This window comes from Macaca fascicularis, chromosome 10, assembly GCF_037993035.2.
Source record: "Macaca fascicularis isolate 582-1 chromosome 10, T2T-MFA8v1.1".
NCBI lineage: Eukaryota > Metazoa > Chordata > Mammalia > Primates > Cercopithecidae > Macaca > Macaca fascicularis.
The window spans coordinates 77482121-77506263 of NC_088384.1; the positions used below are offsets into that span (position 1 = coordinate 77482121).

Consider the following 24143-nt stretch of genomic DNA (forward strand, 5'->3'; position numbering starts at 1 on the left):
TAGAGCAAGTCTTAATGTTTGGATAGAGTGATTCCTCCTATCTTATTCTTCCTGGTCAAATTGTTTAGCTATTCTAAACCCATGCCTTTCCATATAAATTTTAGAATAAATTTGTCTATATCTATAAAAATACACTGACAATTTTGTAGAAATTTCACTAATTATATAGATCAGTTTAGGAGAAATTGATACCTTTGCTATACTGAGTCTTCTAATCTATGAATATAGTATGCCTCTCCATTTATTTAGGTCTACTTTGACTTATTTCATTTGTATTTTGTAATTGTCAGCATACAGATACTGTATATAATTTGTTAAGTTTAAACCTAAGTATTTCATTTTTTTAGGAGCAATTGTAAATGGCATTGTGTTTTAAATTGTATTTTCTGTACGTTCATGATTAGTACACAGAAGTAAAATTTTGCATGTGTGTTGATCTTTTATGCTGCAACTTTCCAGAACTCATTTATTATTTCTAGGAGTTATTTGGTCGATTCTTTGGCATTTGATTCCTAGACAATCATGTAATCTGCAGATAGAGACAGTTATTTTTCTTGCCTCATTTCAGTGAGCTAGAATTCAGCTAGAATTTTCATTACCATATTGAGTAAGATTGGTAAGAATAGTCATGCTTTCCTTGTTCTACATCTTAGGGGGAAAGCATTCAGTCTTTTCACCTGTAAGTTTGATGTTAGCCAGAGGTTTTTTGTAGATGCTTTTTATCAAGTTGAGGTCATTCCCCTCAATTCCTAACTTGCTGAAAGTTTTACTCATAAACATGTGTTGGGTTTTGTCAAATTTTTTTCTGCATCAATTGATGTGATCATATTACTTTTTTTCTTTTTCAGTTTTTAGTATGGTGAATTACATTATTTTTCAATAGTAAATCTGCCCTTAATTCCTGAAAGAAGCCCCACTTGACAATGTATAATTATTCTTATACATTATAAGACTCAGTTTGGTATCTTTTTTTTCGGGATTTTTGCATCTAAGCGGTAGCACATGCCTGCAATCCCAGCTACTTGGGAGGCTGAGGCAAGAGAATCGCTTGAACCTGGGGGGCGGAAGATGTTTGTTTGTAGTTTTGTTTTCTTTCCTACTGAATTTGTTTGATTTTGGTATCAGGGTAAGAGTGGTTTCATTAAATGAGCTGGGAAATATTCTGTTGTCTCGAGAAAATTGTGAAAAAAATGATGTAATTCTTATTTCACAGTTGGTAGATTTCCCCAGTAAAACACTCTCACTAAATTATAATTAAACACTTCATATTAAGAAAAGTTTATAGCCAGATACCTAAATAGACAATATCCTCTCAATTGCTGATTACAGGTTATTTGTCAAGTTTAAATCTCTGGATATTTCATTTTAGGGAGCTTTTAAGTTATGAATTCCAATTTCATCAGTGGTTCCGGGACTATTCAGCTTACGTATTTTATCTTACTTGAGTTTTTGTTAGTGTGTGGTTTTCAGAAATTGTCTATTTATTGTAAGTGGTTGAATTTATGAACACAAAGGTTTTCCAAGTATTTACTTAAACTATCCTTTTAATGACTTCGGGATCTGTACTTTTAGTCCCTATTTTATTCCCAATGCTGGTGATTTGTGTCTTCTCTTCATTTTTGTCTAAATGAGTAATTTTAATCCAGACTTATTTTAATTATCTGTTTTCATTCCATTTTCATACTCTGTAAGGCTTTTTTTTTTAATTAAAAAGCTATTTTTAGGAACAAGGTCTTTGTTTTTCAGGCTGGCATTGAACTCTTGGGTTTAAGTGATCCTCCCACCTCAGTCTCCTGAGTAGATGGGACTATAGGCATGTACCCCTGCACCCAGCTTTCTGTAAACTTTTAATACATTAAAAAAAGAAATAATATTTTGGGATATTTTGAAGAAAATAATGGCTTATTTTTAAAACACATACATTTATTGTCTAACATTTCAAGCAATTCTAAGGAATATAGAGAAGCAAACAATCAACTCAAAATCTTTTCGTCAAAAATATCCCTTGGTTTATAATATTCCATAAATCTTCCTGTATAGAAAGAGATAAAAGTATAAGGTAGGATAAGTTGACAGATATACTTTTTCAAGTATCATCCATATGTGGATGATAGCACACAAGCTACTTTAAAACTAAATTATATTTAATCTTATTAAAATTAAATAAGAAAAGAAGCTAAAATGTGCCTGTAGTAATTTCTCAACTTCAGAAAAAGGCTTTTTTTCATATCAAGGGAGATAAGTTTGAAACATATTTCCTTAAAGGTAAGAAAAATAGACTGAAAAAAGCATGATGAGATTGGAGGTGGGGTTTTCTATCTATCTGCTGCAACTTTAATAATGTACATTGACCACTTGATGAGGAAATTATTATACTTAAACATCCTTACAACTCCCTTCCTTCTACCTTCAGGTTTTAGTAAGTTATCCAATGATATTGACATTGTCAAGGTTTATATTTATGTTCTGATTTAAAACTGCCAAACACAGTGGTTTAGTCTTAGATTTATTTTAAAATAAATATGATTATCATTATCACAACATTTGACCACAGCTTCATCGTTCATGAGATTTATGTTTTAAATTTATCTCTTAGTTGTATAAATTTGATGATGAAGTAGAATATTATAAAGGTTTTTGTCTGCTGTGTATACTGATTTATTTTGTTTGAGAAAAATTGACTATTGCCTTGAAAATCTGAAGAACACCAGTGTAGGAAAACAAACATTCTTAGGTCACCCTTTCTTTCCCTTAGAACACCCTCAGGCATTGCTTGATGCTGTGAAGAAATCTAAATGTACACTGATTTTCTTTTTCTTATATGTAAATTGCCTTTTCTGTCTGGATATTCAGAACATTATTTGTCTTTGAAGTTCTGTAACTTCAGTAGGATATATTTTAGGGTTAATTGTTCCAGATTGATTCTTTTTTTTCCCTGAGACAATTGTGTTCTTTCGTTCTCCTGATCTAACACTCTCTATTTCAGGAAATTAACTTTTGTGCTTCCATTATATCTTTGATCACTTTTTTCTTTTCCATTTGATCCTTTTTTTTTTTTTTTTTTTTTTTTAACAGCAAAGGTTGTAAAAAGTAGTGTTCTGGTAGATATGTAATAATCAGTTGTCTGAAAACAAACAAACAAATAAACAAAACCCTGATTTGTAGCATTTGTCCATTTGTGTGGGGGTAAATACTTCCACAGTGGCTGATTTCAAGCTGTTACTGAAAATGGAGTTAGGAAGCACTACATATCCCCGATCAGCTCTTGCAAGCTGGTGTAAGCCAGCTCCTGCATACTACTGGTTGTACATGTGTTGGATCTCCTTTGTTTGTGTTTCATAAAAATGGTCTGTGATTTGTTTTATACCTTATTTGTTAGTAGCTAAGTACTTGTCTATCTATCACTGTGTTTTCAGTTGTGGCTAGTCTTTTTTTTTTTTTTTTTCCTATTCTCTTTCTCTCTTTCTTTTTCTCTTTCTTTCTTTTTTTTTTTTTTTTTTTTTTTTTTTTTTTTTGAGACAGAGTCTCACTCTGTCGCGCCCAGCTTGGAGTACAGTGGCGCAATCTCAGCTCACTGCAACCTTTGCCTCCCAGGTTCAAGTGATTCTTTTGCCTCAGCCTTCGGAGCAGCTGGGATTACAGGTACCCGCTACCACACCCAGCTAGTTTTTTGTATTTGTAGTAGAAACGGGTTTCCCTATGTTGACCAGGCCATTCTTGAACTCCTGACCTCAGGTGATCCACCCCTCTTGGCCTCCCAAAGTCCTGAGATTATAGGAGTGAAACACCATGCCCGGTCCTTAGTCTCTCATCTTTTGAGTGGTTTAATGACTTTTATTTTTCCCTGAACTCTGCTAGTTTATCTTTCATTTAGTCTTATTGTCTTTAAATCCTTATATTTCTTTATGGTGCTTTTAAAAAACATGATTCACATTATACTGCCTTTCATTCCTTTGAAACTCTGGGAAAAATTATTTGTCTGAACGTTTTTTTCTGTTTCCTTGGGGGAATTCTTCTTTAGAGACCTATACTTCATATGTTTTTTGTTTATGTTCCTTGAAACATTCTTTTCCATGTCCTGTTCTTTCCCTACCTCCACTATCTGAGCAAATGTCCTGTTTCCATTCTAGACTCCATGCTGGTTCCCTAATGGTTGTGGATCATCTTTCAAGAATTCCAGCCATTTGTAGATGCATAGCATGGAGAAGGTAAAGAGAATAAGTCGGGTAGTCTGAACCTGGGTTCCAGCATGCTGTCTTACATCCCTGTCAGACAGTCTACCAAGTTCTCCACCCCTCAGGTTCATCTTGTCACAGTTTTTGGTGTTAACGAGATTTGTTGACATTAGTTTCTCATGAAATCTTTACTAGTTGGTAGCTCTGTTTTATTGAAAAACACACTTCTATTTACTTTCAAACACTTATTCCTACCCCATTACAAATTATAAATACAGATTTTGACAGTAGAGAAAATTATGTCTTAAATGGTAGACAATAAATACATGCCTGCTCAATAAATCATAATTAAACTCCTCCTATAAAAAATGCATACAGTCAGATACCTAAATAGATAGTATACTCTCGAAGGCTGATTATGGGTTATTTTCCAACTTTTAAATCTTTGAGCCAGAGAGAAAGTCTACTACTTATTTAAAAATAAAGTTTTACAATCTCTCTGACAAATCAGTAGAGTTCTACTTTGTGTGTTCAAAAGTGCTGTATTCAATAAATATATCAATGTGGTGGACAAAGTAATGTTTTGCCTAAATTCCCCTTAAGTGAAGGATTTGTTACTGCAGCTGTAGGGACTACAGCTGACGGAGGTCTTTAGCTGTCATTGCCTTTAAGGATTGCCAGAGCTGCCTGTCTTAAGTTCATGCCCCTCCTAGGAACAGCCCATGCTCAATGATTGATGTGGATATAAAAGACTGACTATCTCAGACCAACTCATGGTCATTCTGAAGAATCATCCTAGCTAGTGAGCTCCCTAAGGGGCTGACAAAGACTGCAATTGGCCTGCATCACAGCTTAGCTTCCACCTCTGCCTGCTCCTGCTTCCTGTATCACTCCCACCCACAGATGTTGGTCGTTAGTCAAATACTGCAGACTAAACTTTCAAGAAATGACATTACATACAAAGAAAACCCTTAGGAATTCATGCAATGCAGTATTTACAGAAATAGTATTATTATTCATCTATAATTTTTACCTTGCATGCTTCCAAAATAAATTTGAGGCAGCTAACAATCATCATCATATTTAACTAGCAGAAACAAACGTACGAACACAAACTTTATGTATAACAGGAAGGCTATTTTAAGTGATTAAAGTTCAACATTCCAAATAAAAATTTTAACTGATACTAACCAATGACAAACTCTATCTCAGTAAAAATATGTTCTGGCTTTTGCATCTATGTGAGCACACATATAAGAAAATCAAAAGTAGAGAATACTTATGCATATAGTTGTGGGTGTGACAGTGGTGGCAGTGGGTAGGTTGTTAGGGCTGTGTGCAGCTTTGAGAAGGAAGAGATGAATTTAGAGGCTCTTACTCCTCTAAATGGAAAAAGAGAGTATGATACACAAGGACACAGGACTACTGAGGGAGAAAAGTAATCATCCATTTATCCTGTGGTTTCTGTTTTGAGATGGCCAGTACGATATTAAAGGTACTAAGTGAATGGAAAACAAGCAAAGGGAAATGATAACTGTTATACTATTAGCTAGAAAACTGTCTAAGGTCATTGAGTATAGTAGGGAATGGCAAGATACAAATCCTTATTTTGTAACCTGCTATCTAGTTATGGGATCAGATTCCGTATCCACTACTAGCTCATAAGGGTACCCTTGTGGCAGCTGAAGACAGACAAGGGCGTGGTTTCTTCATTTCCAAGGGTGAAACCTCAGGACTACTTCGTGAATGTCTTTCATTCACTAGAGTCTTGATAATGCTGGAGACTTCAAGAGTCTGGGAGGTCAGTAGGCAACTGGGAAGTTTAAGTTGAACCGCCAAATATCATTGCAAACTTCAGCCCAAACATCACTCAACACAAAGGCTTGTCATCTCTTGGTCCAAAAATGCGCTATATGTTTGTCATAATCTGTCAGTTTTCTTAACTGGGCAAGCCCAAGCTCGCTATTAGACAATAAACACTTTGATGCCCAGTCTGAGTTTTTGTCCCAGCTCAGGAAAGGCAAGGGGACAGCCAAGGCAGACTGGTTCAGACTTGATCAGGGCAGCTCAACCAGCAACTGGCTTACTAGTCAACTAGCAAAGTGAGCATGAAAAGGTCCAGGAATCCTTCTTCCCCTGGGCCTTAAATTGTAAATCAGACAGCAGCCAAGGAGAAGCTGGGTGGTCAGAAGCTTCGTGGAGCCTACCCCCACGAAGACTCCTTCCAGGGAAGGCCCAGCAACCCCAGGCTAGAGGAGTCTCTGTGGACACCAGAGACCATTGCTGGGCTGGCGGATTGAAGGATGACCACTCAGAGGTCACAGATAAGGGGTTATCTAGATCCTTGCTATTCAGAGTGGTGGGAGGGCCAGCAGCAGCAGCATCACTTGGGAGGTTGTTAGACTTGCAGAATCTCAGGACACAGCCAATTGAATCTGAATCTGCATTTTAATTCACAGGCACATTAAAGTTTGAGAAGCACCGGTCCAGGTGGTGGCAAAGCAGCCAACCCGATGTTCTGCTTCTCAGCCCCTCCTCCTCCCCACCTCTGCTAGCCTCTTAAGCAAAGCTCAATCCTGCAATGGTCCTGAACAAAATTTCTGCAAATCCCGAGTGCTGGGGGAGAGGGCGTGCAGGAGCTGCTCCCGCCGGGGACCGCTGGGAGTAAGCGTGACTGGATTGGTCGCCTGCTCCAGCTCCCGGCTCCTGCACCCGGAGTGTAGACACGCCCCCCGACCCTCCCCCTCACCTCCACCCCCGGCCGCAGCTACCGCCTGCCTCCCGCCGGCTGCAGCGAAAACCCGGAGCAGCTGCGTGCGCTCATGGACAGTCCTCCGAGGAGCGAAGCCGGGCAGCTGGGCATGCTCAGTAACTGGGGGAGGTTTGGGTGGAGAGTAGAAAGCTGTGGCTCTGCCTCCCACCCCCTCCCGCTGGCCCCCGCCCCCCTTGCCCCTACCCAGCCCGTAGTAGTTCCCCAGCGTGCGCCCGGGGAGACCGGGAACATGGCGCTGGGAGCGCTGTAGCAGCTGAGAAGGGGCTGAGGCACCGCCGCTTCGCTGACAGCCGGCCACCAGGTAGGCAGGCGCGCCTGTCGGGGCTGCCTGGGTGGGTGTCCGCGCGAGGAGAGGCGCCTGCGGGGATGCGCGCCGCTGGTACCCGGAGCATCTCGCTTTGACGGGAGAGGATGCGAAGAGGACCTCCGTGACAGCGCGATCATGCATCTCCTAGGAGATGCAAAGGCTAGGGACCTGCTGCCTGGAGGGTAGGGATAGGGGACCGCCCACCCCCAACCCTTGCGCTACTATCCAGCCTGGGCTCTCTACGGGTCAAATAAAGGATAGTTCCATTTTGCTGGGCGGGAGGGCGTGGAGGAGAACCCCGGATTCCAGCCCTGAGATCCTGCTGGTACCCCGAACCGCTCGCAAGCCCAGCACCAGTTCTTTGTGTGTATACAGCCGCGCACACCCTGGGGGTGTCACGGCGCTGCTTTTCCCGAGGAGTGCTGGACATATTGCCAGGGCAGGATTCCCGTATGGTTTTTGTCTTTTGGCAGGTGTGGACTGGAGGATGCAATAGCTGAGCCTTTATGGGGCTGTGTTTTCCTTTGTTATTTGTGTGTGTGTGTGTGTGTGTGTGTGTGTATGTGTGTGCGCGCGTGTGTGTGTGCGCGCGCGCGCGTGGTGGGTTGTAATGGAGAGAGAGAGAGAACTTCTGCTTGTGGGCACCCTTGTGGGCAGGGCGTGGAAGAGGATCTCGGTTCCAAACTCTTGTCAAAATTGTGTGCCATGTCAGCCTCCTAGAGGGTAAACTTGAGAAGTCCAGGGATCATCACTGCTCAGTTTGGAGGATAAGCGCGATCGCCCTTCTTGAAACCGTGTGTGTGTGTATATGGAGCTTTCAACTCGGGCTGAGTTAATTTGTCAACATTAGATATCAATTAAGGAAACCTGAATCGCTGAGGCTATTTATGGTGATCTTTTTATGGCCAGAATAATAAACAAAAAGAAAAGTTGGCACAAAGCCAGAGGAAAGTGTCATTGTTAATAGTTGATGACAGCTTGAAAGACTGAACACACTTTTAGGGAAATCAGGAAACCTGGCATTCTACAGAGTTCTACCAAGATATAGCCACAGGGTCTTAGGTAACTCACAAAATCTCTTAGTGCAACCGCTTCTCTTTTGGGGCTTGGAGGCTGTAGACACTCTTTTTCTTACCTGATACAGATGGACAAGATGCTTTTTAGAAGCCCCTCCCACACTAGAATTATATGAAAATGACACCCTATAATAACAGCTCTGCCACCTTAGATTTGTGTATCTGTTATATTCAATAGTACAACAACTCAATGTTGGGGAGAAAGGTAAACAGGTTAGTTAGGGAGAAAGGTAAATTTAAAGTATGGGTTTATCTTTTGCTTTATAATATAAAGGATAGGCATCTTGGATATGAAGTTTGGAGACAGTTTCCTCTGCACTCGTGCTATTTATTTTTATAGTCTTGTTAGGTGGCGAGAATGAGTCAGTATCATCAAAATGAAGTGGAGGAATACATAAGGAAAATGCATTTAAGTAAATCAAAGCCATAAATGTCCAATCTGATGATAATACCTTGACTTGGAATACATATGTGCAAGGCAGGTGCACTGCTAAATGGAAGCAATAGAAGCCAATGGCAAGTTCCTGGGTAATGCTGACCTTAGACTAAAAATTGTGTGTTCTTCTGTGAATAGGTAGAGATTGTACTAGGTCTCTGCAGCTTGTTATTTTATTAATAATGTGAGTTTTAATTGCTATTAATTAGATATCAATTGAAAATTGATATCTAAGCATTGAATCAGTTAATATCTAAGCACTGAAAATCTAGTCTGGCAGTGCCTTTCCACTCTGTCAGGGCCTGCTGAAATGCTGTAGGTATGGGAGGCAGGCATTTGAAATCTGACTCTTCTGTGTTTAGCTTTGTGATTCTGGGAAAATTACTTAACTTTCCTAAGCCTCAGTTTCCTCACTTATAAAACAGTCCTGGGAATAGTAAGACCTACCTAGATGAGTAGATGTATGGATTACTCATAATTTAAATCACCAGGAAAATGGTGATGACCATTATGAGTAAGAGGGAAATGGATATTTACTGAATCTATACTATGTGTCCTATATAATGATTCAGGCTCAGTTAATTCCCTTAAATTTCCCAACTATATTAGTTTCCTAGGGCTGTTATAACAAGTTACCAAAACTGGGTGGCTTAAAACCACAGACATTTATTCTCTCATAGTTCTGGAGGCTAGAGGTCCAAAATCAAGGTGTTGGCAAGGCCGTGCACCCTCCAAAACCTCTAAGGGAGGATTCTTGCTTGCCTTTTCCAGCTTCTGGTAGCCCCAGGTATTCCCTGGCTTGTGGCAGCATAACTCCAATCTCTGCCTCTGTCTTCACATGGCATCTTCCTCTCTGTCTCTGTCCCTGTGTCCAAATTTCCCTCTTCTTATACGGACATCATTCATAGTGGATTTAGGACCTGTTCCTTATTCAGTATGACCTCATGTTAACCAGATTACATTTGCAAAGGCCTGACTTCCAAACGTCATATACACAGGTTCTGGATGGGCATGAATTCTTGGGAGACACTCTTCAGCCCAGTACACCAACATCCCTCTGAACTGTGTTTAATGACCACATTAACATTATGTTAGCATAAGAGCAGAAGGTAAAGATAGAGTAGCATAGGTTCAGAAAATACTTTAAAGATTATTTAAGGGAACTAACCTATTTGAGGCTTTATATACACAACCATGGTAGGGAAGAGCAGGGTTCAAAGGTACCTCACTTATACATGTCACTTACCTGGGAGCCACGACAACCCAGGACCTGGGTCTTCTAGAGTATCTCAAACATACTCTGTCCCCAAATGATTTGTTGATGTTGCCTTCCATCCTTTTTGCTACCCTTCCAAGCAAATGCAAAACAAACAAAATGCATTAAACAACAAAAACAATAATAGCAACAAAGATAAGCTAACAACTTTCTAGTCCTTCTTAACCTGGTAAATGGCACCACTATCCATGGAGTTGCTTTAACCAGAAACCCAACCAGAATCACCTTTGACACCTCCATTCCCTTGACCCTCCACATTTAAAACCATCATATAGTCTCATAAATGCTATTTTCTATATAGATCTCTAAATACATCTTAATAAATTCTTTCTATCCCCGCCACCACCACTATCAAACTTCAAGCTACCATCTCTTACCTGGACCACTAGTATAACTTCCTAACAAGAACCTTGGTTCCTTGCCTGGCTCTTCTAATCCTTCATGCAGAGCAGATAGGATAATGTCAGTTCCCTACATAAAATACCACCCACATACCTGGGACAGATTCCAGAGACTCCTAGAGCCTTTGGTACTTGGCCAGCCTCATCTTGTGCATCTCTTCCTCTTGATGCTGTCACACTGACCCTCTGTCTGTTTCTGAACATCCCCAACCATCTTCCCTCTATATTTTACCAGTGTGGGTCATACTCATCCCTTGGGCTTCCTTGACCTCTCTTCCCCACCAACCCAACTCTCTCATCATCCTTTTACTTTTATTCCACACACTTATTCCAGTTTGCAATTGCCTGTTTGTTTGTTTGGCTATGTCTGTAAGCTCTATAATGGCCATTTATTTTATGTCTTATATGCAGAAGGTCCTCAATAAACATTTGGCGAATGAGTGAAGGAACGAATACTCTGCCTCATAGCATTTTCCTGTGCCAACTTAAAGATCTGATTTTTAGAAGGTTTTTTTTTTTCTAGTGTAGAAAGAGCAATTTAGAACCTTATTCTGACTTCAAAAGGGGAGTATTCTTGGCTTTAACAAATGCATCTTTTAAGAACTGATTTAGGCTAGAAGTTAAGAATTGAGTCAAAATATTTTTTTGGCAACTGAGGTTTTTGTAAAAATACATCAATCAGTCAACAAATATTCTGCAAATATTTATTGCATGTGTATATTTGCCATGCTAAGGCCCTTGGAAGACAATGGTGAGCTAGACTTTCAGTCTTCTGGAAATTTATAGTAAACAATAATTAATAATCATTATGTATAATAATAAATAAATAATACACTTAATTATTTGTTGAGCTTCTGTTATATGCCAGTGTCTCTTCAGTTCCTGTCCATAATCATCACTATAGCCCTCTAATCTTTCCCAATAACACAGAACCCCACACTTACTAGGAGCACAACAAATATTTTGTGAATTAATGATTTGTTGGTACTATTATCCTGATCTTTTGAAACAGGAAATGTATGCTTATCTGGGGAAAAAGGTATCTGCTCATATATAGAAGAGCATGCAATTGCTTTCTCACTATATATTTTATATATATTTTAAATAAAACATTTAAAAAATGTTTTATTTAAAAAATCATCCTGGCCATTATCTCTGGAGTTAAATTAGGAGACAAATTACTCTTTATGTGGCAACAAGTTGCTGGTGTGTTTCTGTCAAAATTCTGAATTGTTTTATTTTGTTTAATTGTTTTAATTTGTCCTGTTTAATCCAAGTGAGAAGTGACTTAATGTCTCTCATTCAGAGCCCTTTTTGTAGTTTTGAATAGTAAGACTGAGTGCCCAAAGAAAATGAATGTAGTTCAGCAGAGGAACACGTGTTATGTTTTAGATTTCTAAAGTGGCTTCAATTTCAGGTCTTTATATTCATCTCATAAAAGGGTGATTTTAAAAAAATAGTAAAATAGTATTTAATACCTATGCTTAAGTGAAGCTTCTCATATAAGTAACCAAAAATTAGACAGTGTGTCTTGATTTTGTTTAAAAGTGATGGATACACCATGGGATCAATTAAAACCTAAAGGAACTGGTATGAAATTTCAGTAAGGTTGTTTGTTATAAAATACATGTTCAAAAATCGATGGCCACCCTAAATGCCAGTGTTTTATTAACTAAAAAGTAGAAGGGAAAATGATTCTATTCATGAATTAACTAATATATATATTGAGTAGGAACAATAGAAAACGAACATAAAATACTTGTGAATAATAAGAAATATATAAAAGCCTTTGTAGAAAGCTATACAATTTTACTCAAACCAATAAACTGAGAAGCAAAAAAAGAAAGATATACCTTATGCTTTGGTGGAAAGATGAATATTATGAAACGGTTATTTTTCCCAGATCAATTATATAGTTTTATTACATTGGGATTTGGGAGAACCTTACAAAATGATTCTAACATCCATCTGGAAGAATCACTATATAAAAATAAAAGAAAACTTTTCCAAAGAATAGTAGTGGTGGTGGGGAAGGTGAGTGGTGGTGGTAAGATGGGAGGTGGTGGTAAATACAGGTGGTGTGGGGAGTGGAGTTTTGGGGATGGTGGAGGTGGGGGAAGTTTGACGGTAGAGATGAATACATGAAGGTGGTGGATGAGGTGGTATGGATGGGGGTGGTGGGTGGTGGATGTGGGTGGTGGGGTGAAGGTAGGTAAATGGGAGTGGTAGTGGTAATGGGTGCCATTGTTGAAACAAAAATAAATTTGATCATTGAACTACAATCATTATAGCAATGTAGTACTGGTGTAAGAATTGATTAATAGCTCAGTGGAGTAGAAGAGCCTGGAAACAGATTTAGGTCATTCTTAGAACCAGAAATATGACAGAGAAAGCATTATGAACCAGGGAGGAGTATTTGACGAAAACGTCATGGAACTTGGCTAAGTGTATAGAAAGCATTCAACTAAGAACCTCTGTTTACATGACCCTCCAAACGAAATTCCACATAAATTTTAAGTTTTTATGCAAGGTGGAAAACAAAGCTAGAATAAAATATTTAACTAACTTTAGGGGAAGTACTTTTTAAATATAAAATCAATGGGAAGAATCACAAAGCAAAATAAAGATTTGAATATATTTTAAACTTTCATATGCAGAAATGCATGCATTTTAAAGCAGAACAGAATCATGGAAAACAATATTGACACCAAACGTGATATGACAGTTCATGATAGCCTTGAGGAACTCTTGCAAATCAGTGAGTAAACAATAGAATAGCACCCCAATAGAATTGTCCAAATATCTGAATGCATAATTCAAAAGGAAGAAATAAAAGACCAATGCACACATTTAATAAATGTTATTACTATTAATCACAGAAATGCAAATTAAAATAAAAATGAGGTGCTGTGTTTTATGTATTAAATAAGTAAAAAATACAAAAAATAAACTCAATACTGGCAAGGATGCAGTGAGAAGGACAATCTCTTTCATTACTTGTGGTGGGAGGGTTACATAATACAACCTTCCTACAGAAAAGTTTAAAAATACTTATCAAAATGTCTGCCAGGCACGGTGGCTCATGCCTATAATACCAGCACTTTGGGAGGCCAAGGCAGGTGAATCACTTGCGGCCAGGAGTTTGAGACCACCCTGGCCAACATAGGAAAACCCCTTCTCTACTAAAATACAAAAAAAAAATAGCTGGGTATGGTGGCACACTCCTGTGATCTCAACTTCTTGGGAGGCTGAGGCAGGAGAATTGCTTGAACCTGAGAGGTGGAGGTTGCAGCAAGCCGAGATCGCATTACTGTGCTCCAGCTGTTTATTTTAATAATTGAAATTAATTGAAATTAAAATGAATGACATTAAAATTAAATGAAATTAAAAAAAATTGTCAAAAGCTTTTAAAAGTTCTAATTATTTGATGTGCTATTCCGCTTGCTTTTTATTTTATGTTTGCTTTTGTCTTTGGTAAAGAAGTAGATGCAGGTAAAGTTGTGTATTATAATATATTTCATAGTAATAAATATTAAAAAGAACCTATATAACTAGAACTTGGGAGCTTGGTAAAGATATTTAAGGTCCCAAGATAACAGACTACTATATAGGTATTAAAATTAATCATTTTGAAGATTATATAGTGACATGAAACAACCTTCACCACAATTTTAAGTGGAAAAAAACAAAATGCACTACTACATATATTGTATTGTTAATACGTGTTTTGTGAAATGAAAACGTCATGCAAGTATATTAAAAAAAAACAGAACAAATTCAAAAGTTAGGCAATCTCTAGTGGTAGAAGTATGGATGGCTTTTATTTTGTTATACTTTTCCAAATTTTAAAAAATGTAGTAGGTCGGGCGTGGTGGCTCACACCTGTAATCTCGCCACTTTGGGAGCTTCAGGCAGGTGGATCGCTTGAGCTCAGGAGTTTGACACCAGGCTGAGCAACATGGCAAAACCCCTTCACTACAAAAAATACAAAAGTTAGCTGGGCATGGTGGTGCATGCCTGTAATTTCAGCTACTCAGGTGGCTGAGGTGGAAGGAATGTCTGAGCCCATGAGGTGCAGATTGTAGTGAGCCAAGATTGAGCCACTGCACTCCAGCCTGGGCGACAGAGTGAGGCCCTGCCTTGAAAAAAAAACAAATTAGCCAATGATGTGTTGTTTTATGAATCAGAAAAAAACCCACTATTTTACAAATAAGCAGTGATATACATTTAGGTTGTAATTATTCATTTATGTAACAAACATTCATTGATTCTCTCTTGTGTCAGGGGCTCTGCCAAGTGTATCAGCAATGACTTTTAGATTGCATGCAAATGAAGGAAACTCTGCCTAACTCCAGCAAAAGGAATTTACTAGAAGGATATCAGGTAGCTAAAAGAATTGCCAGGAATGTGGCAGAGGGTAGGGAATCTCACACACACACACACACACACACGCACGCGCACACACACACACATCCCAAAACAGCTTGGAAGCAGACGAAGCTAGTTAGCTCCAGGTCTAGATATCAGGAGCTTTGGAAGAGACTCTAGCCAAGAATGACTTGTTCTGAGCTTGACCACAGTCCACTGGTTGCTATGCTTGGGGTTCTTCCCCTACACCCAACCCACTGGGCATAGGATAGGAGTGGGAGTACCTTGATTAGTAGGCCCACTACCCTTTTCCAGTGAAAGAAACACAAGAGATGTGATGGGTGCTAAAAAACCAAAACCAAAACAAAACAAAAAAAGACAACAGAAATGCCCATTACCCTAGGACTTAGGGGCAAACAGGGTTGAATACCAGTCATCCCTCTCTTCCCTTCCCACAGGAAACATTTGCTATGACATGGGGGTTTAACTTAAGGTTCATGGTGTAATGTTCACTGTGATGTGCATCATTGAAGGTACAATATGGGTGCCCCACACAGAACGTACTTTTTCCTCTTGGAGCCAGCAGTGACATGTCAGGAAGAGTGTGGCTTTTCAGCTTGATCCTCATATACCAGCAGGAATTTTGAAAGGAAGGTCCCATTTTCTCAGGTAAGAGAAAATCCTAGAAAGGTATAATCTGAAAGAAACAGTGAAGCAGAAGCAAGAGATACAATTTGGAAATAGATCAGGCACCAGCACGGGTCTGGCCTTCTTTTCTGAATGATCTTACATTCAGCAAGCCCAATAGTCATGTTTGAGTTTAGTTCACCATGAATATGGCCCTCTTGGTTCAATTAGCTTTGGTTAATAAAGTTATTATTAACTAAATATGAAAAGATCATACTCAGATCAGTGCATATTCTTACTGTAGCTCTCATGATAAATAGGAAATGTCTGTGGCTGTCCAGGTAACTTAACAATCATGTTGTTGCTTTTATAACTCTTTATAAACTTTTCTGTGAAGAAAGATGATTTGTAAGTGGAAGAGAAAAAGGAGGTAATTGTTCTTCACTTGCACTAAAAACAGGACAGAAAAAATAATCTTAAACTAGCAAGAGAGGTACCTGTACCGGTCCCTGCATATTAGAGGGCTCTGCTACTCTGTACTCCAACTTCTCATCAGCTGGACAGCCCTGCTCCTCTGCAACAAAGACCCCACGTTTCCCCTGGAGCCCTTTGCCTCCCTCTGAGTCTTGCTCTGTGTAGCTGGGACCTTGGAATTCACTGCTCATGGGGCTCCTGGGCCCCATGGGGGCTGAAAAAAGACTGTTGGTGGGAGGTGTAAATGGAGCTTGGACTTGTGGACTTTGTAGTCTCCACACAGGTGCTGAAGGCCATGGTTGAAAGAGGAAGGGATGGGGAGGAGACCAGAGACTGGGTCTCCTTGCTTTGCTATGTTCCCAAATTTAAGTATTCTAAATTTAAATCTGGCTTCTAGGTTGTTAGGAAGGGATTATTTGTTAAGCCAGGAAGATATAACACGTTTAAATTAACATTTTTTAGCTTGATTTATAGTATTTAAATATTGAGATCTGTAATATGTGGGACTCCTTTTGTACTCTTGTCTCTCAAATGTTAGGATCAGGCCTGCTCAGGTAACTGTTTTAGAAAGGTACCACTCAATTGTTGAGACGCACATGCATAATTAGCTAATTGTGCAATGGCAATGTAGATGATAAGAAAAATATACTTTTTGTGATTATAGCTAACATATTGAACAAGATGTGTTAAGCCCACATCCAAGTGTTTTACCTGTGTGTATTAATTAGTCTTCATAAGAGCCCCATAAAATAGGTCACTCAAGGCAAAATATCATTCAGCTAGATAGAATCAAGAAGCCCCGGATCATCTGAATCCAAAGGCCATAAACACTGTGGTATACAACAATTCAATGGATAAGAAAAGTTTTGTTTGAGGTCCTTGAACCTCCAATAATTTAAAAGTCATTGGATTAATCAACCCACTTTGACTCTCCAATACTGTCAAATCCTCAGATTCAGCATTCCTGTTCGTGTAGATTTCCTCATGAAAAGGGAGAGTAAATGCATGGACTGCCTTGCTGTGTTTGGTATTATGATTAACTGAATGTTCCAAACCAAAAATCAATATTTCGTTGCTTGTATAAGAAGCAAATTTAACTTACCTTTTTAAACAGATGTCCAGTTGTGGGATTTCCTTTGCTAATTTTCAACGGAATTGCCATTGTGTCATTGATGATAAAGGTAAATTGGCCATAAGGTAAATTGGCACTGGTTCATGCCCCTACTACTCTTCTATTACCCTATTGTCCAACTGAACCAAGAAGACTTTCTGCAATCGATATTGGTTCCATCACTCTTTTGATAACAACTTACATAATGGGAGAAGGAAAGGAGGAAGGGAGGGAAGGGGAAAGAGAAAAACACAGACAGAGAAACTCCCACCTTTGGTTCCAAATATGAGATCTCTGATAGACACAACAGTTATTAGCTTCATTTCCAATTAAAATTCAAGGTTGGCATACGATTAAGAAATTATTTAGCTGTTTTCTAGTGGGAACTTCCTGTGTTTGTTTCTAATGGTCACTGGAATCGTGCAAATGGTGTTTGTATAATACTGATTTTTTAGCTAATTGTTTTTAGCTGTCAGCTCTGTTGCCCCCTTATTTTATAGCTACATTACAGTTTACTGACCCAGGAAGTGAACTTCCTGAAAGAATAGAACATTTACACTTTATTTGTTTAAAAGAAAGATTCTTCCTCTAAAGTAGGAACAGTTGTTATGTGGGTATGATTTAACTTCTAAAAATAAGAACACTGATGGAGCAGGGGGATTTAAAAAATTTTACAGAAACACAACTTAGAGTTTTTCTCATCCTGGTGGTTTTTAGGACAATGTTCTCTCTTCTTTAGGTATTAGAGATAGGGAAACAAATAAAAAAAAGAATTTGCCAATAATATTTGAATAATAGTTATTCATGCCTTAAGTAGTGGTTTAATCCTTTTTGAGAGTTTTTAAGATAACAGCTACCTACCTGCAAGTTGTGTGCTATCTCTTTAGGACTCCAAGTAGAGTCTACTCTTCTCCCACCCTCACAGCCAAGCGGTATCTAAATTGCAACTTGGTTGGGCACGGTGGCTCACCTCTGTAATCCCAGCACTCTAGGATCACCTGAGGTCAGGAGTTCGAGACCAGCCTGGCCAACGTGGTGAAACCCTGTCCCTACTAAAAATACAGAAAAATTAGCTGGGCATGGTGGCGCACGCCTGTGATCCTAGCTACTCGGGAGGCTGAGGCAGGAGAATTGCTTGAACCCGGGAGGCAGAGGTTGCAGTGAGCGGAGATTGTGCCACTGCACTCCAGCCTGGGCGACAAAGCAAGACTCTGTCTCTAAATAAATAAATAAATTGCAACCTAAAAAACACTTTTTGCATGTGCCCTTCCCTGTCTCCACTGCCACTCCCCTTTGCATCTCTCAATTAGATCTTGTGTCAGCCTCCTATCTCTTCTCTTTCATTCCTACCCCCAAAATGATCTTCTGTTATCTGAGTATCACCCCTTCATTGAAAAGTTTCCGTCCAGCTACCACCTTCTCCCACCCCACCCCTATCCCAAAATCCTCCCACGTGGTTCTGGATTGTTCTTCTCAAACAGACATCACAATGTTTTGTAGATTTTTTTTTAAACTTAACTCCCTTCTTGCACTAAACTGGGAAATCTTCTAAAGCAGGCATCTTGTTTCTTCATCTTTGTATCCCCAGCACCTGGCTTTACACCTACACATGTTAGGTCTTTAATAAATGACTATGGATGAATGGATATTACCCAGGCTAAAAAATTTGAATACGAATGAGAAAGGGTGGTGCCATGATTTAAAGGGCCACTCAAGGCAAAATATCATGCAGTTAGATAGAGTCAAGAGGCAGAGTCAAACCCTGTATCATCTGAATCCAAGACCATCAAAGCTATGGTATGCAGCAACTCAGTGGATAAGAAAAGTTCTGTTTGGGGTCCTAAACAAAAGTTGGCTAATCTAAAATTAACTAATCTGAAAGTTATCTCATCCATTTTCTTTAAAAATACACAAACTAGTTTCACACTAATATTAGTTTTCTATTTTCTGTGAATAAAAAAGAGGCAGAGAGAAAGATTAAACCCTCTACCTGTTTCTGGTTGGAGAAAGACAAATATTCCAATATTGGATGTGGATATAAGGTGGAGATTCTAAACACATGGAAAAGAGAGAAAGTGATGAAGCAAACTATAAGCTGAGAGCCGGCTTCCCAACAATAGAGCAAATAAACTGAGCTTCTTGAAAAACATTGAGAATAATTATTTGATTGCTAGATGCAGCTTAACACCTACTGCTCTATTGTCCCAAACCTGGTATGAATATGCCTAATTGGTGGTGTGATTCCTGCTCAAATATCACTTGATTTGTGTAGTGAAAGGTGGGGTTTTATATGGTTCTGCCCAAGTCTTCGGCACCAATGTTTCCATAGCAACAGATGCACTATGAAATGAGGAAGAAATCAGAAAGTTTGGGAGAGAAATAAATCAAAGTGAGTGATCCCAGCAAGGGGTTCCCCAGGGTGAGTCCCAAGGGCTTTTCAGGCTTCTGGTCAGATATGTTTACGGCAGAATTCTCGGAGATAGAGGATTCTAGGATGATAAATGCCAGGGATTTTTTAAAGCAATATATGGGTACTATCTATGACAGCAGTTACCTTGCGTGCTTCAGCTTGGATTTCTAAGGCAAGGTCCTGTGTTGGGATATTAGGAGTCTACACTCGTTGAAAGAATCACTTACCATTTAGAGCCTACTAATCCCTAGGTAACAGGATATGAAAACTGGAGATTTTTACTGTCTTTTAAATCGAATTGAGCTATTCTTCTAAAGTTGGAAGGTGTAGAACACTGTGAATTCTATTAGGTACTAAATATTTGACTATGTCAATTTAGAGCAGTATCTAATTTTGTGGTATAAATGTGTTCTGTTTAACACAGACAGTGTGAAATTTCCCAGAAAAAAAAAATCTAGATTTCTGGCTTCTCTTATTCAAAAAATCACACACACAAATACACACACATACACATAGTTGCAAAATTTGTCAACACTGACCATGTTTCTTCATGACAATCATATGCTGTAGCTGAGTAGCAGCTGCCTCTAACATGGATTGGTCATGGAGTCTTCACTTTGTCACAGTCCCCATCACTCCCTACTGCCTATAATCAGGCCATTTTAATTGTTTATATTACCCTCTTGGTCATTAAAGTATTGAATTTATTACCTTTGAATTTGAGTGAGTATTGCTCTATATTTTTTGCATCGTTTTATCCTTATATATTGTACCTTCTTAATCTCGCTTTCCAAAAATGTGGACCAACTTATTTAATAATTTAAATATAAGGCAAGTGACATTTTAGAAAGATGCATTTAAAAAATTTTATCCTAGAAAACAAATGTAAAAGTAAGACTTTATGCTGGTATGAAGTTTATTTAAAAGCAAAGAGTTTAGAGATATTTGGTGAAAACATTTGCATAGTTAGATAGGCTTCTGCAACTACTTTTTCAATATTTCTTTCAACACTGGACAATTTTTGAAAAAATTTCTGGTGTGTTTTATTTGAACTAAACTGAAATGGAAAAATAAATCATATGATTTATTTTTTGAGCTTGAGCTTGCTGGAGGTAGGGATTATCAAAACGCAAAAGGATGGTATCATGTTTCATATGATATTATCATCTGGAAAATATAAAACATTCACAACGCAACTGTGCCCACAGCAGTGAAGTAGAACCTTATAAATGATATGCATTCTATAGAATGGCTGGAAAAATCTCAAAATCATTATTGGAATCACCCAGGGTGACTAAGAATAATAATATCACTGTACCTTACTAAAAAATAATGAAAAACGAGTCAGATAGAAAATTCCAGAGTTGTCCCTAGAGTTTTTATTTGCTTAGGAAGGATGATAGCAGTAACTTCCCATTTCTTTTCAGACCTCAATTTTATTTTAAACACAGAACACAGTCCACCCGCTGAAAAGAATTTTCTTTTCTACAAAGACCAGGGTGTGCAATGACTGTGAATATCACTGTAAAACAGAAGAACATTTGGCTCTAAGTTACTCACTTAACTAGTCGGATTAAAACAGGATAATTGGATCTGTCTATTAGGGTGGTGTCTGTTTATGTCTGCTTTCTCCTGTGAAGGCTAGATTAAAAAATAGGAAACAGATATTACAATGAACATTCCCAACTAGTCACTCACCCATTCAGCAGCTACACCTTGAGTACTACTCTGCTTACTTCAGGTGGCATGTACCATGAGGGGGCACATCAATGAACATAGAAGATAAAAATGTTCTTCTATGAACATAGAAGATGCAAAAAGAAGGAAAGACAGGCAGGAAACAGCATAATAAATAAATGTATAGAATGCCAGAAGGTCATCAGTGCTTTGATAAAATAGAGTGGGATAAAGGAAATCAAAAGGGCTACGATGGGTGGCGGTAAAGGGCGTGATTTTAAATAGGATGGTCAGAATAGGCGTAACTGAGAAAGTGACATTTGAAGGAGGAGAGAAAATTACCATGTAGATACACATGGGACAGCATCCCAGGTAGGGATGGGGACCATTTTTGCACTGCACTCCAAATTGCATATGATTTGTCTCCTGCAAAGACTCTCACGTTTTTTCATTTGGAAGTAGAATTTTAGTGCTGGTTCAAACCCTAACCTCATTCTAATGCTGTTAAGGACACCATTACTCCAGTCCTGCCCGGTCTTCTCTAGATAAACCATAACTGCCTTTGGAAATTTTTTTTAAGAGACAAGGTCTCACTTGTCAAGACAAGTGAGACACTCACAAGACAAGGCCCAGGCTGATCTTAAACTCCTGGCTTTAAACAATCCTCCTGCCTTGGCCTCCCAAAGTGCTGGAATTATAGGCATAAGCCACCACACACAGCCTTCCTTTTGGATATTTAATATTTTTCCATTTTGGTTTAATTCAAATGAAGCAGAACAGGGTTTTTTTTTGTAATTGTCTAATGTTTAAAAAGTATGAAATTATAACACATACTAGGTACTTGATAAGTTTTTTGTTGGGTTATAGAAAGAAAAGATATGCCTCAGAGTTAGAACAATGATTGTAACAGTAACCAAATTCTTTGAACATGTATTATATGCCAGATATTGTGTTACATGTTTTATAAACACTATCTTATTTGATTCTTGCAGTAGGCTTATAAGTTAGGTGTTATCATTATTCCATTTTATGGCTAGTAAATAGATTGTGCTGCCTTGCTCTATTGACTAAAATTAATCTTCTACAAGCATAAAAAAAGGTAAAAAGTATTTTCTCAAGTTCTAAGTGTAAGTCCTTTAACTTCCTCTATTTTAGTTAGGAATCCCCCCCAGAAACAGACCTTGAGGCAAGGATTCAATAGCAAGTAGTTTACTTGGAACGTTCGTGGAATACCATTAAGAGAGAAGGAAAGTAACACATGGAAGGAAAGTTTATTAGTCTGTTCTCACACTGCTAATAAAGACATACCCAAGACTGGGTAATTTATAAAGGAAAGAGGATTAATGGACTCACAGTTCCACATGGCTGGGGAGGCCACACAATCATGGTGGAAGACGAAGGAAGAGCAAACGATCATCTTACATGGAGGAAGGCAAGATTACTTGTGCATTTATAAAACCATCAGATCTTGTGAGACTTATTTACTACCATGAGGCAGTATGGGGGAAACCACCCCCATGATTCAGTTATCTCCACCTGGCCCCACCCTTGACACATGGGGATGGGGATTATTATAATTCAAGGTGAGATTTGGTGGGGACACAGCCAAACCATATCAGAAACTGTCAGTCCGTTCCTGCTACTATAACAAAATACATTAGACTGGATACTTTTTAAATAATAGAAATTGATTTCTCGTAGTTCTAGAGGCTTACAAGTCCAAGATCAAGGCACCGGCAGGTTTGGTGTCTGGAAAGGGCTTCTCCTCCGCTTTAAGATGGAATCTTGTTGCTCTGTCCTCCAGGGTGAAAAGAATGAATGCTGTGTCCTCACATGGCAGAAGGGTAAAAAAAGGGATAAACTTGCTTCCTCAAGCTTTTCTATAAGGACACTAATCTCATTCATGACAGTGGAGCTCTGATGGCCTGATCACCTCCTAAAGACTCTTAATATTATTACCTTCAGGTTTAAGTTCCAACATGTGAATTTCAGAGGGACATACACATCTAAATCATAGCAGAAAAGCTGCCAACATTGGAGTATTAAAATAGAGAAACTGGGAAATGGTATAAAACTCATGCCTCCAAATCAGTCCACCCAAAGGGGAGGGAACTGAGGTATTTATACACCAACTCCCATCAGTCATTAGTTGAAGGCTGCTCCCAGAGAATGTTAATTTCTCTGTACTTCCAAGCTTCCATGATTTGGAAAAGCCCTTAGGAACACAGATACTGACTGTTGGAAGTCAGTAGGCATATGGGTGGATAGTAATCGGGCTTGCTACATCTATACCAGTTGCCTCCCTGGTCATGTGCCTGCCAAACTTCAGAGATCCTTTAGAAGTTGTTGTAAGAAAAGAAAAATTTATCTTCTTGATTGGACCATTTATTAGTGTAGATAAGAACACCCCAGGTACAGTGGGTAAAAGAGCATTGAGCCAGAGTGTTAAGTTGCTCTCAAAGTCATTTCCAAATGAACAAGATGATGTAACTATGGGTGCTCAATTGTACATAATTAAGCATGGAGCTGTTATTATAAATGCATCTAATGTTGAAAAATGAAACAGAAGTAAGGCTACAACTGACCTTGTGATGAAACAGAAAGATGAAATATTCCTGAGAGTAAATCATTTGCCCGTGTAATGTAATTGCTTTTTTTTTCTTTCTTTCTTTCTTTTTTTTTGGAGACAAAAGTCTCACTCTGTTGCCCAAGCTGGAATACAGTGACAGGATCTCGGCTCTCTGCAACCTCTGCCTCCTGGGTTCAGGCAATCCTTCAACCTCAGTCTCCCAAGAAGCTGTGACTACAGGCATGCACCACCACACCTGGCTCATGTTTTTTATTTTTAGTAGAGAAGGGGTTTCACCATATTGCCCAAGCTGGTCTCGAACTCCTGAGCTCAGGCAATCTGCCCACCTCGGCTTCCCAGAGTGCTGGGATTATAGGTGTAAGCCACCATACTGGGCCTGCATTCTTGTAGGATACTGGTGGACCAGTCGTTAAGCTGTATCTTCCATGGCATTATTTGGGAA

General features: G+C 38.8%; 1 protein-coding gene across 4 annotated transcripts in view; it reads left to right on the forward strand.

Moving 5' to 3' along the window:
* The first annotated feature begins 7036 nt into the window (after positions 1 to 7036).
* Positions 7037 to 24143, forward strand: part of PAK5 (p21 (RAC1) activated kinase 5) — a 302646-nt gene continuing 285539 nt past the window's right edge. For all 4 annotated transcript variants that reach the window (XM_005568358.5, XM_045362506.3, XM_074004777.1 and 1 more), the window contains exon 1: positions 7037 to 7249. The gene's annotated coding sequence lies outside the window, so the exon portion shown is untranslated. The remainder of the gene's footprint in view (positions 7250 to 24143) is intronic.